Source organism: Molossus molossus, unplaced genomic scaffold (genome assembly GCF_014108415.1).
Source record: "Molossus molossus isolate mMolMol1 unplaced genomic scaffold, mMolMol1.p scaffold_m16_p_9, whole genome shotgun sequence".
Taxonomy (NCBI): Eukaryota; Metazoa; Chordata; class Mammalia; order Chiroptera; family Molossidae; genus Molossus; species Molossus molossus.
In genome coordinates this window covers 68666413-68684162 of record NW_023425403.1, presented here as the reverse complement: position 1 = coordinate 68684162, position 17750 = coordinate 68666413, and positions in this window count along the sequence as shown.

The following is a 17750-nucleotide window of genomic DNA, read 5'->3' as shown; positions in this document are numbered from 1 at the left end:
CTATTATTTCTCTGATTGTCTTCAGCATTAGTAAGAGTGATATTTATAGTCCAATTATAGCAGTGGATCTAGTACTTGGAGAAAAATGGTGGGACCATGACTGAGGTAATCACTAACCCCCGGAACAGATGATCCATATATCCACATTAAAGACTATTGGCCCATATTAAGAATTTAAAAATTTTCAGGAAAATTAACCAAAAAGAATAGTAGTTAACAAATACCAAAAACTTACATAACAAGCATTATACTATGTACTTTTATGCATTATCTGTCTTAATCTATACAATAATTACTAAAAAATATTGATAGTTCCATTTTAATTTATTTTAATTGGTGAGAAATTTTCTGCTTGAAAGACTAAATATTAACCCTCAGGTCACACAGCTAAGAAGTAAGAGAACTAACTGGCAATTGATCCTAAATAATATGACCCAAGAGTGGCTTTTGGAAGGTATGTCAGAATTCTGTATCATCTCCGAATGATTCTAAAAACAAAGAAATGAAGATCATAATAGACTATTTACTCTAACATTTACCACACAAAAATTCCAAAAGAACTCTTACCATATTACCCAGTAATCATACTTCTTGGCATTTACCCAAAAGATTTGAAAACATATGTCCACACAAAAACCTGTACACAGATGTTTATAGCAGCTTTCTCCCCCCATAAGTGTCAAAAGTTGAAAGCAATCAAGAGGTATTTCAGTAGGTGAATGGGTAAATAAACTATGGTACAACAAGGCAATGGAATATGAATCAATGCTAAAAAAAAAAAAAAGAGCTATCGAGCCATAAAAAGGCAAGGAGGAACCTTAAATGTGTATTATTATGTGAGAAAAGCCAGTCAAAAAGGTCCAAATACTGTACAACTCTAAGCATATAACATTCTGGAAAGGGCACAATTATGGAGATAGTGAAAAGATCAGTGATTGCCAGGGGTTGGGGTGAGTGGTGAAGAGGGATGAATAGGTGAAGCACAGAAGATTTTTAAGGCAGTGAAGATACTCTATATGATACTATAATTATGATACATTTGATTATACATTTGTGCAAACCCACAGAATGTACACAAAAGATCACCCTAAGGTAAACCATGGAATTTGGATAGCTATGATGTGTTAATGTAGATTCATCCATTATAACATCTATATTACTCTAGTAGGGGATATTTCCTTTAATTTTTGAAATTATTTATTGCTTTTTAGGAGTGAGAGAGAGAGAGGAAGGGGAAGAGAAAGAGACGTTGCTATGTTGCTTCACCCACCCACGCATCCATTGGTTGCTTCTTGTATTTGCCCTGACCAGATATTGAAACTGCAACCCTGGAGTATCAGAACAATGTTCTAACCAAATGAGCTACCTGCCAGGGCCTGGTAGAGGGTATTGATAATGAGGAAAGGTATGCATGGGTGAGGGCAGGGACTATATAAAAACCTCTGTTTCTTCTTCTCAATTTTGCAATGAACCTAAACCTGATTTTAAAATATCTTTTTAATTACATAAATAAATTAAAAGTTCCAAAAGGGAATAAAAGATAGAACAGAAATAATCAAGGAAATAATAGAAGAAAATAGTTAAGAGCTGAAAACAAGAGTCTTCAGATTGAAGGATACACTAAATACTACAGGGTTAATAGAAAAGGCACCCAAGTAGACAAATCATAACATTCCAGCTTCACATGGATAAATAAAATATCCTAAAAGCTTGTACAGTAAAAAAGCCTTCTTTTCTAAAATTCAGGACTCTAAGAAAACATTTAACAAGTATTTAAAAAACCAAACATTTAAACTTGTTTCAATAATTACCTAAACTGTCATTCATATGTCAAAATGACAAAGTAAAGATGTTTCACCTGAAAAAATATTCAAGCATAATACTGTATACAATACTGTTTAAACATTATTATAATTCTGTCACTAACTCTCCAGATGATCTTAAGTGGTGTTTGACACAGGATATGGATAAAAGGTCTGGGGAGAAGGTTAATAGCAAAGTTTTTGTTTTATTCAGAAGAAAAATATAGATATCCATTCTTTACAGATTGATCACAAAATAATTGGGTGTTAGTTCTGTTGGTCAGATCATCATCCTAATACACCAAGGTTGGGGTTCAATCCCCAGTCAGGGCACAAACAAGAATCAACGGTTGAATATATAAATAAGTCCAACAACAAACTGATGTTTCTCTCTCCGTGTATCCCTCTCTTCCTCCCTTTCTCTCTCTCCAAAATCAATAGATAAAAATTTTAAAAAATAATAGTTCTGTGTTATATGATTGAAGATAATGACAAGAATACTAGAAAAAATACATATCCCTTCAAACATTAGAAAAAATTTTGTAAAAAGAAAATGATAAAAATACAAAGCCCTCCAAAAAGTATAAAGAAATGATAGTATAGTATGTTAATAAACCCAAATTTATACCCATCCTAACAAATAAAATTAGGTTAATTCCTTTATTAAAAGGCACAAATTATGTAACATTGTTAAAGGAAAAATCTATAATATGAGAAAATGAAAATTTATATATGGGAAATAAAAAGAAAGCAAAATTACATTCAATATCTCAGTACTTTAATATAATTTATTATATATACATATATACACTTAATATCTCAACATTTTAATATAAATATCTATTTTTATATATGCCAATAAATGTTCACAAAATAGAAATCAATTTTAGCACTAAGTAATATCAGATAAAATAAGATTCAAATCAAAATTTAATGGATTGGGCTTTAATATTTAGCTAAAATGTATAGTTCACCAATATATATTTTGAAATATAAAAGAGGAAAAAAGTGAGAAATAGACAAGTGCAGAATATATATAGTAAAAAATTTTAACAAATTTTTCTCTGTGACTGACATCAAATAGCCAAAAACTAAAGTAAAACCTAGTAGAGATATTGCTATATTAATAACAAAATTGTGTTGAACTAATATATTCACTGTATACTGTGAATGCATCAAAAGAAAAGGCATTCATTCAAAAAAGATGTAATCATCTCAAAAATTGACCTTTGAGTCCAAAAGTAGATCTCAATAACATAATTTTAAAAGCATATTGCACAGGCCCTAGCCGGTTTGGCTCAGCGGTTAGAGCGTCGGCCTGCGGTCTTGAGAGACCCGGGTTCGGTTCCCGCTAAGGGCATGTACCTCGGTTGCAGTTTGTCCCCGGCCCTGGTCGGTTGTGCGGGTGGCAGCCACTCGATGTGTCCCTTTCACATCGATGTTTCTCTCTCTCTCTCTGTTCCTCTCTCTCCCTCCCACTCTACCTGAACAAAAAATGGAAAAATGTCCTCGGGTGAGGATTAAATAAATAAATAAATAAATAAAAATTGACCTTTGAGTCCAAAAGTAGATCTCAATAACATAATTTTAAAAGCATATTGCACAGGCCATACATCAGATGGCAACGTAAGAAAATTAAACACAATAGTAAAGAAGGATAACATTTTTCTACTCCTCAATCCACTCATATTGACAATGTTGTTTTTAATGAATCAGTAAATAGTAATGACAAAACAAAAACTAAATAGTAATAATGAAACAAAACTAAAATGATTAACTATTCTAAGAGTATGCTACTATTAGTGTTTCCTATAAAAATACCTGCATGATGTAGTGAAAGTATTGTTTACAATATGCTAAAATAGAAAAGTATTAATTTTAAATGCAGATAGACTAACATTAAAGGAATCAACCTACACATCCAAAATATAAAATAATAACAATAAATAAAAACTATTTTAAAAAATAGAGATAAAAACAAAGAATAATGGATCAGAAAAAAATAAGGAAGTAGGTTTCATGGATATAATCAAAAGCTGGTTCTTTGAAGAAAATCAGTAAAATAGACAGACTTTTGCAAACCTGAAAAAAGGAGAACTGTAACAAGAAAAAGATAGTATAACAATTAGAAAAGATGTATAACAGAGGAGGTTAAACCTTTAAGATGATGTAATTTTCCTCACCATATATTTGACCCCCCTTACCGGCTACTACCTGTCCCCTCTCTGGTAACCACCACACTACTGTCTGTGTCTGGGTTTTCGTTTTATATCCCACATATGTGTGAAATCATGTGGTTCTTAGCTTTTTCTGATTGACTTATTTCACTTAGCATAATAACCTCAAGTACCATCCATATCGTCACAAATGGCAACATTTCACTCTTTCTTCTGTCTGAAAGATGTTCCATAGTCTATGTGTACCACATCATCTTTATCCAGTCATCTGTCAAAGGATGCCTTGGCTGTCTTCATGTCTTGGCCACTAAATAGTATTGCTTCAATGCACGGATCTCTTAGACATGCTTTGCATTGAGCAGGGGCCTTTTGGTAGTGGGCACACAATGCAATATACAATTCATGTATCATGGAACTGTACACTTGAAACCTATAGGATCCTATTAATCAATGTCACCCCAATAAATTTAATTTAAAAAAATTATAATGTAATTTTATGTGAAAGCATTGAAATATTTAAATAAAAATTACTAAGTAAGAATAATTCAAACAGAGCTCATTAGGAATAAAGAATTAATCCAATGAATTACCACAGGCAGATGAATAAGTGAACCCCATTCTAAGCAAATATTCTTTAAATGTTTATTCAAATTTCATTATTAAGGGGAGTAAGACATTATTTATTATTTACCACACACTGGAAATTATTCTAAAAACCTTATATGAATAATCTAATTTAACCTTCATAAAAAAAATCCAAGGTGCATGTAAAATACATCTATCATAACATGGGTAGGATGAGGGCCCAAGCCACGATTCAAATCTAAACTGTCTGGATCCAGAGACCAGAATAGCCTTCATGCTATGCTGCTTTCTGTTAATAGAGGCAGAAGCCCACTTCTTTAGGTTTGTGACTCGTACACAAGAACCCCATAGTCTTTTTTGTTAGGTCTGACCAAAACCAAACTTCACTCTCATCAGGCCATAAGTGAGCAATTTAATAGCTACTGAATCCTCTGTTAGCATGATGGAACAAAGGGTTTATGATGTATGAGACAGCATTAAACACCTCTTCTGGGACTATAGTTGTGAGGGCTCTTGACTCTCTTTTCCTCTGTAGCCCTTCATCTTCCAAGGAAGCTCCTGGAAGCTAAATTTTTGCTTGAATATCTATGTGTAACAAAGAGCATTATAGTTTTCTCAACATTTATCTCAATACATAAATATCCCAATCTACTCATTAATATTGTCTATAAGCATGACAAAGGTCATTATGCCAAGGATAAAACGTTTGCTTGCTATTGAAGAAATAATTATCTCTTAGGAAGATCTACACTTCTTGAAGGCATTTTGTATGATGTGAATAAATTAAAACTAAGAATTGTATTACATGCACTGATTAGGTATAACAAATCAAATTCTATCAGTTAGATAAGAAGTCACTCTTGGAACATGGAGTCAACAGCACCATTTCTATATCTATTTTAGAAATATTATCACCTCATAGAGATTATACCCCACTTGTACTTTACTTTTAAACCTTATCTGCCTTTTGGTCACTTTTGCTTATCAAGATAACAAGAGTAGAATAAGGACTTACAAACAAAGATGACCATAATTCTAAAACTATGCATATTTGTAAAATAGAAGATTGTACTAAAACAAGTTATTTTCCATAACCAAGACATAGTATAACAAAAATTAAAAGTACAAATCTAAATGCAGGCTTTTTCATGTGTATCTTGGCTCAGACATTCATTAGCTTTGTGACTATGGGTAGTTCATGGTCCATCAAAGCTCAAAGTTTCTCCTCTATAAATAGATCATGACAGCCCTACTTCAGAGGAATGTTATTGAGATTAAGTGAAATAATATGTAATAGCACTTAAGCATAAAAAAGGAAGTTGCAATTATTTTTTTGCTTCTTGAATCTTAGTGATATGCATTACTATATAAAATATACAGCTCTAATTTTTTTTTTCTGTTGAAATTTTTGTTTTCTGCAACCCTTAATTTAGTGTGCTTTAAAATATTTTTCCCTGTTTCCTCTTGATTCGTGAGTGATTTCATCCACTCTGAAAGCTTCAATGACATGTGCCTGCAGACACCTCCCACATTGAAGTACTTTGTCCCTGCTGAAATCTTCAGCCCAACCTCCCACCAAGTCCCCAAGTCTTAATAAATGAATGCACATACATGCTCTACCACACCTCAGACTGAATATACCCAACACTAAAAACAGTATCTTCTCAAAATGATGTATCTTGTTTTCTCTCAAGGGTACCTCTACTCTCTCAATTATAACAGCCCAAACTCTATTATTAAAATAATGTCTCCCTCTCTGCCCTTAGAAAATATACTCAACAGGCTTTAAAATCCCAGAGTCTATTTCCCCTAAAACTCCACACATTTGTCTGCTTGGTGGTATCCTCTTGCCTCAACTCTTACAATAGTTTTCTACCCAGACTCATTTCCTCCAGTTTCTTTGTTTTTGATGTTATATCCTACCTTGGGCATTAGAATTTATCTTGATAAACCATGACATCATTCTTCCTTTCAGTGAATTACAGTGGAAATCAACTACCGCGTGAATGGCAAGCCGACTCCTCCACTTGGACGTATGTTTTCTTACTCCTTCCTCATCACTGCTCCACTGCAGACACCTTACAACTCCAGCACTTCTAGCTCCTTGAACCAATATTTATCTTTTCAAGCTTATTTTTAACTTTCTTTTTTTATCCTCACACGAGGATATTTTTCCATTTTTTTGTACAGATAGAGTGGGAGGGAGAGAGAGGAAGGGAGAGAGAGAGAGAGAAACATCAACGTGAAGGGACACATTGAGTGGCTGCCACCCGCACGACCAACCAGGGCCGGGGACAAACTGCAACCGAAGTATGTGCCCTTAGCGGGAACCGAACCCGGGTCTCTCAGGACCGCAGGCCGTCGCTCTAACCGCTGAGCCAAACTGGCCAGGGCTATTTTTAACTTTCAAAAGACAGTGCCCTCTCCTGCTCTCTAAATCGGCATGCTCACCAATGTCAAGTGCCACAACCTCCAGGAACTACTTGTGTCCCTAAAATATTGCCTGGGGCTTCATAATGTTTTACAGGATAGGAATCTGAATACCAAATCAGTATGGAGAATTAGTAAACCTTTTAATGTCTTTACCTTTGTTAGTATTGTGGAGAAAAGACACACTTACTTCATATAAAATATCATAAAAACTTTAAAATGCAGAAAACAGGGCCAAGCAGTTAGTAAGTTGTCAATAAAATTAAATTTCTTATACAACCACTGGAGAAAAACACTACTCTTGTTATTTTGAAATATATTTCTATATAATTATGACTTTATTAAGAAGAAGGATTCTAATTTTGATATCCTTATGTATTTCTTTGTTGGCTCTGTGCAGGTCCTTACACAAAGTCAGCATTTAATAAAATTATATTGAAAATTTTTGTTTAATAATCATTATAATAGTTAATGTTTCACATTTAGGTGATTTCTTAAACATTCTGTATTTCTCGCTGGATGTTTACTGAACTTAGTTCGAACTCTGATTTTGACCCGTATCAATGACATGAGAGGACAGGAATGCCTGACCTGTAAATTCTGCGGTTAACCTTGTACATGAGAACTACTGTTCATAAAAAAGCGCATGATTTTTCTTGAAAACAATTCCAGGAAATATACTGCTATATAGATTGGGTTATATCCATCCAGAATAGTATTGAATGTCTGCTATATCCATTGCTCTGTCCAAATTTAGATTATGAGTAATAGAGTCATACAGAGTTTACTAACAGGAAAAAGTAATTGTTTAGACAATGTTCCTCCTCATTGTATCAAAATATTTTATACACAGTTACCGTGGAGATGGAATAAAGAAAGGTTAGTTTTGAAAGCATCCTTCAAAATATTATAATGCACAAGAAAAAATTTATAATAGGACTTTAACTTACTATTAAATATTTTATATGGTATGCATTGCATTATTCTACTTTTCTATTGTCTATTTTATACGGTGCTACTTTTTGAGCTTTGAAGCATAATATTATTTCAAGGAAATATTGAGGTTATATGAGTCTCAAGTAAATGCAAGAATGGTCAGGTTAGATAAATATTTTATTAAATGGCAAAACCATTTAATGTGCTTTCATGACTGCTGTGTTTCTTCTATGAAGTTATAAAGTTATTTTTAATTCTAGAGAATAAATAGTGAGAAGTCAAAGTTGGAGAAATGTATTACTCATGTCAACTCAGCACTGAAACAGAGTGAGGAGGAATGTGAGACAGGAGCTCAAAGCTACCATTTTATTAATAACACACAAAAACTCTAGAAATTGCCTCTTTCACACACTGTCCCTGGAAAATGGGTATAAAGTAGGTTAAATGTATATTATGTCTAAAGTAAGTGAAATCTATATTAAATTTCTCCCTACTATCCAAATATTTCAAATTCTCCTTTTGTCACTAAAGCCCAGAAAATGTACTTCACAAACTATATACAAAAATGTAACCCTAAACATAGCATGATGAATGAATCATTAATGATAAAATATTAAGAATTTGTAAAACATTTCCAATGATGACCAAGATGAAAGAAGCTTTAAAACAACTTTTCTTTCCCTGTAATTGCAACAAAAACTATGGCCATTTTGCAAAGAATGACTACATTTACTCTGCAAAGTAAATAATAGCAGATGACTAAGGAGGGCAGCCAAACTTGAAAAAGAAAGAAAAGGCTATGACTTTACTTTTTTTCTTCTTCTTCCTCCTTTATCGCTTAGATTTTACCTGAGAGTTCAAGTAGAGGTAGACAATGACAATTAGAAGGAAAATTCTGTTTTTCAAGGCAGAAAATAAGACAAAGGGAACTCTGTTAACTAGAGAGCAGATTGGGAAGAGAATCACGTTTGTTCCTTTTCTGCTTCACCCCAAGGAAGTCCCTTGTTAGGGTACCTAAAACCTCAGAGAAAAACCATTCCTATTTTCAAGGGAATAAAAAAAAAGACTCCAATGTTCCAAAGTGTGAGGACGATCACTTATTCTGTCTCTCTTTTCTCTCTCAGCTTTGCCTGAGAATAACCACAGTGTCATGAAACCACCCCAGCACAAAGACAAACTCTGGCTTACAAGTCAAAAGATTGGAAAAAGGGTCCCCAGGGCACCAAAGATTGACTGAGAAACCGGGGAGATGAAAGATGAGGAAGGGAATGCCCAAATACTCTATTTGAACTTACAAAAACCCAGGCTCATCCCAATCTGTTCACTAATAGAAGAGATATCAATAAGCATGATAAAAGCTTTGAGAACTGAATTATTGTTTACACCAATACCTAAGTCCTAGACAAATCCCTGTGTGAACAGGCACAAAGAAATTCAAACAGCACAGTACAGACTTTGAAACCTGAACTGACTTTAGAAGCACTGTATACAGAAGGCAAATCAAAACGTTTGATCTGCACCTAACCATGCCAATTGCCTGCTAAAACAAACAAGAAAAAAAATGTACAGTGACTCTTCAAAGAATTTTAAAAGGACTTGGATTTTTACAATGTAATGTTCAAAATGTCCAGGATATAATCAAAAATCACTTTACATGGAACGAATTGGTAAAATCTGGCCAACACCATGGAAAAACATAATAAAAATGCCAATCCCAAGATGATTCAGATGTTGAAATTATCAGGCAAAGACCTAACGCAGTTTAACATCATGATCCGTGAGCTTAAGTTCATCAATCTCAATGTGAATGGAAAGACAGAAATGTTTCAACAAAGAAAGAGAAACTATATAATATAATCAGGTAACAAATGAAAATGTTATAACTAAAAAATATATGAAAAAAAAGATCAATAATAGACACAGGAATGAAAGAGAAAAAACACAGTGAATTTAAAGATAAATTAGTAGAAATTTTTCAATCTTAACAACAAAGGAAAAAAAGATTTAACAAAAGTAAGCAGAGCTCAGACACCTGAGGGACAATATCAGCAAATCTAATAATTATTTAATTATCATTCCAAAAAGAAAAGCTAAAGTGATTGGTGCAGAATGAGAGAATATTTCAAGAAATAATGGTCATAACTGCCTTCCATCATTTTAACAGAGTTTGATTCTTCTTTTCATTTCAGGTAAAAGTCCGTCACTCAAAGTCCAGTCTTTGATTAGTAATGGGACTCAAATATTGCTATCTGGCTAAAATGATGACATCTTTCTCAGCTGCATTGGTACCAGATGTGGCTCTGTGACCATGTGCTGGACATTGGGGTGAGTTACTTCTACGTAATGTCTTTGCAATGAAATGACATGTGTTTCCTTCTTCCTTTTCTACTTTTTTCTCTGCCTGATAGGTGAATCTTTTGGATCTAATATCGAATGGCAATTGACATGAGGATTAAAACAATATAATGGGGGTGGAGGGATAAGGAGGAGCCAAAAGACAGCAGAAAAATGGTCTCGACTGATAATCCAAGGATTGATGTATAACAGAGAAAACACTGTGTAAGCTATTATCATTCAGTTGGGACTTTGTTATAGGAACTATACATTTATCCTAACTAATATGGGATCATAGCTCAATTATAGTTCAGACATTCCCTCAGAACACTGTCAAAAATAGCCCCTAATAGATACTTTCCATCACCTGATTTTGCATTTCCTATTACCAACTAAATTATTTTTAATGTATTTATCTGTAGATTATTTTATGTGTATAGTAGTTGGATTTCCCCAACATGGATTTATGAATTTCTCTTACTAATTTTAAAATATTGAAGACCAAATGTGTAAGTATTACTTTAAGGTTTTTCTTCCATGGAATTAGTTGCTTGGCTTTTTATAATATCAAATCCAAAGAAATGATGGAGAATATCTGAAATTAAATATTATTCAATTCAAAAATATATTCAAAAATGTAATAACTTAATATATGATGCCTAATTTAAGTGTTTAAATTTGTTAAAAATAAAAATGAGCTAAAAGCAAAAGTCACAATATTTAACACTGAAAAGAATGAGCTAAGTATTTGCATTTGCCATTTCTACAAAGCGTAATGGACAACAGCTCATATTTTATTTAGTTCTCCAACAGATGGAAGAAAATCAGTGTCAATAAGTGAGAGGTAGGAGAAATTCCAAAATTAATGACAGAAAATATACGCAGTTTGTTCTGTGTTTTTCCCAAACTTAAAAAAAAAACACAAAAAAATAAACAAAACAAAACAAAAAAACCCACTAAAACTATATTTTATGAAGCAGTAAGTCTAAAATTTGTATAATCTAGTATGGATGAACAATTGAACAATTGAGCTACGGGATTTTCGTATTTCATTTCAACTTGGCTTCTATTTACCTTTTAAATTTTATTTAAAATTTAATTAAGACAGTCGTTTTAACTGCTTTTTTTGTTGTTTTTACTGATTTTTTTTATTTGTTTTATTTTATTATTATTATTTTTTGCTTGTTTTTTTAGGGGAAAGTATGCTCTGGTTTGCCTGAATTAGCAGCTGTACATGATAAATTACTTTGCTAACTCTAGACCCATTTCTTTATCTACTACTTGCGATGATACAGAGAAATGCAACTCTATTAGAGTAATCAGATTTTAGAGATAGCCTAGAATTCTTTCTCATGTCCAAAAGTATTTTTTAAACTTGGTTATTGATTACTATTTGTAACAAATAATGAGTCATTTTACATAAAAGTATAACACCAATACATTGAGATACCAATTTAGCACCAATAGAGTTACTGTGGTTCCCAATAAGTACACTTTATGAGATAATTCATATGGGTAGGAGGAAGAGGCTGAAAGTGAAAAATAGATAGTTGTTTCTATTAACTTTATTTGGCTGCATAAAATGAAACACACCAGACCGTGTTGGACAAATAAACAGTGTTAGCTGTTTCTCATTGCCAAGAAGTTCAGAAGTTGATGTCCAAGAATGTCTAATTAATTTAATTGTGTCAAACTACATTCATACTTTCATCTTTCTGCTTCACTTCTCTTGGCTTATGATATTTATTCTCAAGTTTGTTTCCTCAAGCTTAAGCCATTGTGAAAATATGAGAGCTCAGAATTTGAGACATCATAACAGTATTTTAAGCAAGAGAAGGGAAGCATTCAAGAGAAAAGGGGTGATATTTTCTCTGGAAATGTATCAGATAACCAGTTTTGTCCTTAAGGAAAGCTGGGAAATGGAATTATTTGGCTATTTACATTGCAAATGAAACAACTTTACATTTTATTTTTTCAATGAAGAAAATGGAGAGAAAATAGCATATTATCTGCTTAACGATACCATACCTATATTTTTTCAAATGCCTTTGCCCTGCAGAAAATAAGCCTGTGGGAAGTCAATTAACTTCAGGATGACACTCATCCACTTACAAAGCCCTCTTCATCTGAAACATGATACTGGAAGTTAAAAGCATACATACATTCTAGTACCTCATTCTTCTCCCAAGGTTCACTGAAATTTATAAAGATAGCTTCTATATTGCTTAGGTGACTCATCACATGATCAAGAAATTGTAAATGTTAGACAATAAATTACAGAACCAGACAAGAGGGCTTATTTTAAAGCTACAGAAATTAAGACAGTGTGGTACTATACCAGGTACACAAATAGACTAGTGTAACAGAATAAATGGAGTAGAAAAAGATCCATGTATTTATGGTCACTCGCTATAACTCAGAAGTGATATGAAAATAATGGGCTGTTTAATAAATGGGGCTATTGACTGGACATACATAAAAAAAAAAAAAAAAAGGGAATCTTGACCTCACATTACTCACAAAATTCAATTTTAAGGGGTTTGTAGATTTAAACAGAAAAGGTAACACAAAAAACAATTTTAAAAAAAATCTCCATGTCCAAGTACATATGCTTTACAGTATTAACTTAGATAAAAATTTACTTTTTAACTATAGAAATGTATATTAATAAGTAATAAGGGAGATTCCAAAATGGCGGCAAAATGAATGGAAGCTACACTGACCATCTCCCAGGACCAAACTGGAATTACAACTAAAATAAAGACAAATCGTCAGGAAAAAGCAACAGAAAAGCAGCTTTCGAGGATCATATAACCAGGGACATTGAATCAATCCTGGTAGGGTTGTGGAGGTGAGAGAGGCATGCTGGGAACCCACAGACAGCAGCGTGCTTAGCTGTGAGCAGTGCCCTTAGGGTTAAAGTCCCAAGCCCACTTAACAGCAGAGAGGGCGAGAAAAGAGTGCGGAAATAGCCACAGCTATTCACCTTGGGTTCCAGCAGAGGGAGGGTAGACTGGACTGGAACTGTGCAGGGACACTCCGGATTTGGAGGGTGCTCAGAGCTTTTGCTGAGTTGCGTCCACACAGGATGCTGGCTATCTTACTCCTTCCCAGGGTTCTGGGAGAGGCAACAGCCCCTCCCTCAGAGATTTACCCCACCCAGGTGGTCTATTGAGATGCAGATTGAGGCTCATTAACAACAAGCATCTGCCCCACCTTCGAAAAATCCTCTTATACTGAACACCAGAGAGAGTTTTTCATTCAACTGAGAACCCAAGGCTCTTCAAGTAACCCTGATTAATATTCTCCAGGCAAAAAGATAGAGGAAAATATAACCTTTTCTGGGCTTGAAAATCTACCCAGAAAAGTAAGACTTGACAGTGGTGTTCAACGTGGGTCCATCCAAACCCAGTAGAGGGAGCCACAAACAGCAGAACACCAACACCCACAGGGAAAATTTGGCAGGGTCCAAAACCCATTGAGATAGCCAAAATGGTGAAACAAAGAAACAAATCCCAAATGAGAGAACAAGAAACTTCTCCTGAAGATGAGATGAATGAAATGCAGTTAAGCAAGTTATGAGAGGTAGAATTCAGGGCCATGATCATGAGAAAGCTCAACAACATGAATAAAGATATCAACACCATGAGTAAAGACATAAAAACATTGAAAATCAACCAACTGAAAATGAAAAACCACCAAGAAGAAATAAAGAATGGACATAGCAGAAATAAAGAACACATTTGAAGGACTAAACAGCAGAGTAGAGGAAGCTGAGGACCGGGTCAGTGAGTTAGAGATGGGTAGAAAAAATCAACCAATCAGAAAACCAATAGGCAAAACCCATTAAAAAACAGGAAGACAGCTTAAGAGAACTGTGAGACAACTGGAAATGTAATAATATTTGCATCATAAAAGTCCCCAAAGAAGAAGAAAATGAGCAAGTGTTAGAGAATATATTTGAAGAAATAGTGACAGAAAACTTACCTAATTTGGTGAAGGAAGAAGGTATTCAAGTTCAAGAAGCACAGAGAGTCCCAAGTAAGGAAAACCCAAAAAAGACCACACCAAGACACAAAGCAATGAAAATGCCAAAAATTAAAGACAAAGAGAGAATTCTAAAGGCAGCAAGAGAAAAGCAACAGGTTACCTACAAAGGAAACCCCATAAGGCTCTCAGCTGACTTCTCACAAGAAACACTACAGGCCAGGAGGGAATGGCATGAAGTAATCAAAGTCATGAAAAACAAGGATCTGAACCTAGCAAGGCTATCATTCAAAATAGAATGTCAAATAAAGAGTTTCCCAGACAAAAAAAAGGCTAAGGGAACACATTAGCACCAAACCAGCACTGCAATAAATGTTAAAAAAGGACTGCTGTAATTAGCAGGAGAAATAGAAAGAAAAATATGACCACACTAAACAAAAATGGCAATAAATAAGTACATATCAATAATCACCTTAAATGTGAATGAATTGAATGCTCCAATAAAAACACACAGAGTAGCTGATTGGATAAGAAAGCATGACTCAGGTATATGTAAATAACAAGAGACCAACCTCACAACAAAAGACTCACATAGGTTGAAAGTGAAGGGATGGAAAAAAACCTTCCAGGCAAATGGAAAGGAAAAAAAAGCTTGGGTAGCAATACTCATATCTGATAAAGTAGATTTCAAAATGAAGGCCATAACTAGAAACAAAGAAAGTCACCACATAATATTGAAAGAATCTATCCTATATATCCAAGAAGATATAACCTTGGTAAACATATATGCACCCAATATAGGAACATCAACATATATTAAAAATCTTCTGGAGGACTTCTAAGGCGAAATCGACATCAGCACCATCATAACAGGATCTTTAATACCCCACTGACATCACTGGATAGATCCTCTAGACAAAAAACTAGCAAGGAAACAGAGACTCTAAATGAAGCACTAGAACAAATGGATTTAATAGATATCTACAGAGAATTACACCACAAAACTACAGAATTCACATTCTTCTCAAGTGCACATGGGACATCCTCAAAGATAGACCACATGTTAGGACACAAACTCAGTCTCTACAAGTTCAAGAAGATTGAATTCATAGCAAGCATCTTCTCATCACAATGGCATGAAACTAGAAATCAATTGCAACAAGAACATACAAAGACATTTGAACACATGGAGGCTAAATAGCATGTTATTAAACAATGAATGGGTTACAGAGGAGATCAAGGAAGAAATTAAAAACTCCCTGGAAACCAGTGAAAATGAACGCACAGCAACACAAAATCTATGGGATGCAGTGAAAGCAGATCGGAGAGGGAAGCTCATAGAAACAAGAAAAATTTCTAATAGACTATCTAACCTCACAACTTAAAGAACAAGAAAGCAAACAAAAAGAAAACCCCAGAGCAAGTAGAAGGAAAGAAATAGTAAAGATCAGAGCAGAAATAAATGACATAGAGACAAAAAAAAAAAAACAATTCCAAGGATAAATGAAGCAAAGAGCTGGTTTTTTAAAAAGAAAAACGAGATTGATAGACTGTTAGCTGGACTCTCCAAGAAACAAAGAGAGAGAACCCAAATACACAACATCAGAAATGAAAGGGGAGAAGTAACAACTGACACATCAGAAATACAAAGAATTATTAACAAATACTATGAACAATTATATGGCAACAAATTAGACAATCTAAGCAAAATGGACAAATTTCTAGAAACACAGTCTCCAAACACTGGACCAGGAAGAGATAGAAAACTTGAAAAGACCAATAACAACTAAGGAAATTGAAGCTGTAATCAAGACTCTCCCAGCAAACGAAAGCCCAGGCCGGGACAGCTTCATGGGGGAGTTTTACCGAACATTCAAAGCCCCATTCTCCTCAAATTATTTCAAAAAATTCAAGAAGAAGGAAGACTTCCAAACTCGTTCTATGAGGCCAGCATAATTCTAATTCCAAAAGCAGAAAAAGACACTACAAAGAAAGAAAACTACAGGCCAATATCCCTGATGTACATTGATGCCAAAATCCTGAACAAAATACTAGCAAATCGAATCCATCAATACATCAAAAAAATTATTTACCATGACCAAGTGAAATTCATCCCAGGGAAGCAAGGCTGGTACAATATTCACAAATCAATAAATGTGATACACCATATAAACAAAATGAAAGTTAAAAACCACATGATCATATCAATAGATGCTGAAAAAGCCTTCGACAAAATCCAGCACCCATTTCTGATAAAAACGCTCAGCAATGTGGGAATAGAGGGATCATATCTCGACATAATAAAGGCCATATATGAAAGACCTACAGCCAACATCATACTCAATGGGCTAAAACAAAAAACATTTCCCTTAAGAACAAGAATAAGACAGGGATGCCCACTTTCGTCACTCTTATTTAACATAGTACTGGAAGTATGGGTCATAGCAATCAGAAATGAAGAAAAAATAAAAGGGATCCAAATTGAAAAGGAGGAATTGAAACTGTCATTATTTGCAGATGACATGATATTATACATAGAGAACCCTAAAGACTCCATCAAAAATCTATTAGACTTAATAAGTGAATTTGGCCACATAGCAGGATACAAAATTAACGTCAAAAAATCGATGGCATTCTTGTACATCAATGGTACGCTCACTGAAAGAGAAACTAAAAGAAATCCCATTTACCATCTTGGCAAAAAAATTAAGATACCTAGGAATAAACACCCAGTGTAAGATATATAGATATCAATTATATTTGCATTGCTTCGTGTATTTTAATCTACTACTTTATTATTGCAACAAGGCCTATTATCTGAGGTTGTTTGTCAGGTGTCCCCTATGAATATTCAGTTTTCCTTTTCTATTTAAAGGCTTTAAAATAATAATAATAATAATAATAATAATAATAGTCTCTAGTTTTTTCTTAGTATCCTTTTCTTTGAACAAACACTTTATCTTTGTTCCAGTCCAATATTCATTACCACATCAATAAGCCTGTTTGGTTTATTTTCCATCTTAATATGACTAATGGACCACTGTTTATATATTTTGCTGTTGCTTTTACTAACTATTCTGCTTGCCAATTATGCTTTGTTTGAAGTATACATATCCTCCATCTGCTGTAACATTTTGTATCCATGTCCCAGCTATATTAATTCTAGTAACTGCATACTATTTATTGAACTTTATTACCCAGAATTAATCCTATGTATTAGAGAAACCTGAACTACTTACAAATAAAACTTTTCTAGATCAGTATTTTGTTCTTAACGTGCATTTGTACAATAAAACTTTTTTCTTTTTGTGTTCTTTGAACTGTAGCCCTTAAATAAATCTAATCAAGTATTTGATCCATTTATCTTGCCAGAAATAGGCCTTTTTGTGAGAAAAAAAAATAAACTATCCTTTTACCCCTTTTGAAAACAGTGTATTGATGATGATTTTAAAGTGGATTGTATAGATTCTGGCAAAAGCATGGTCCAGAATCTATAGAG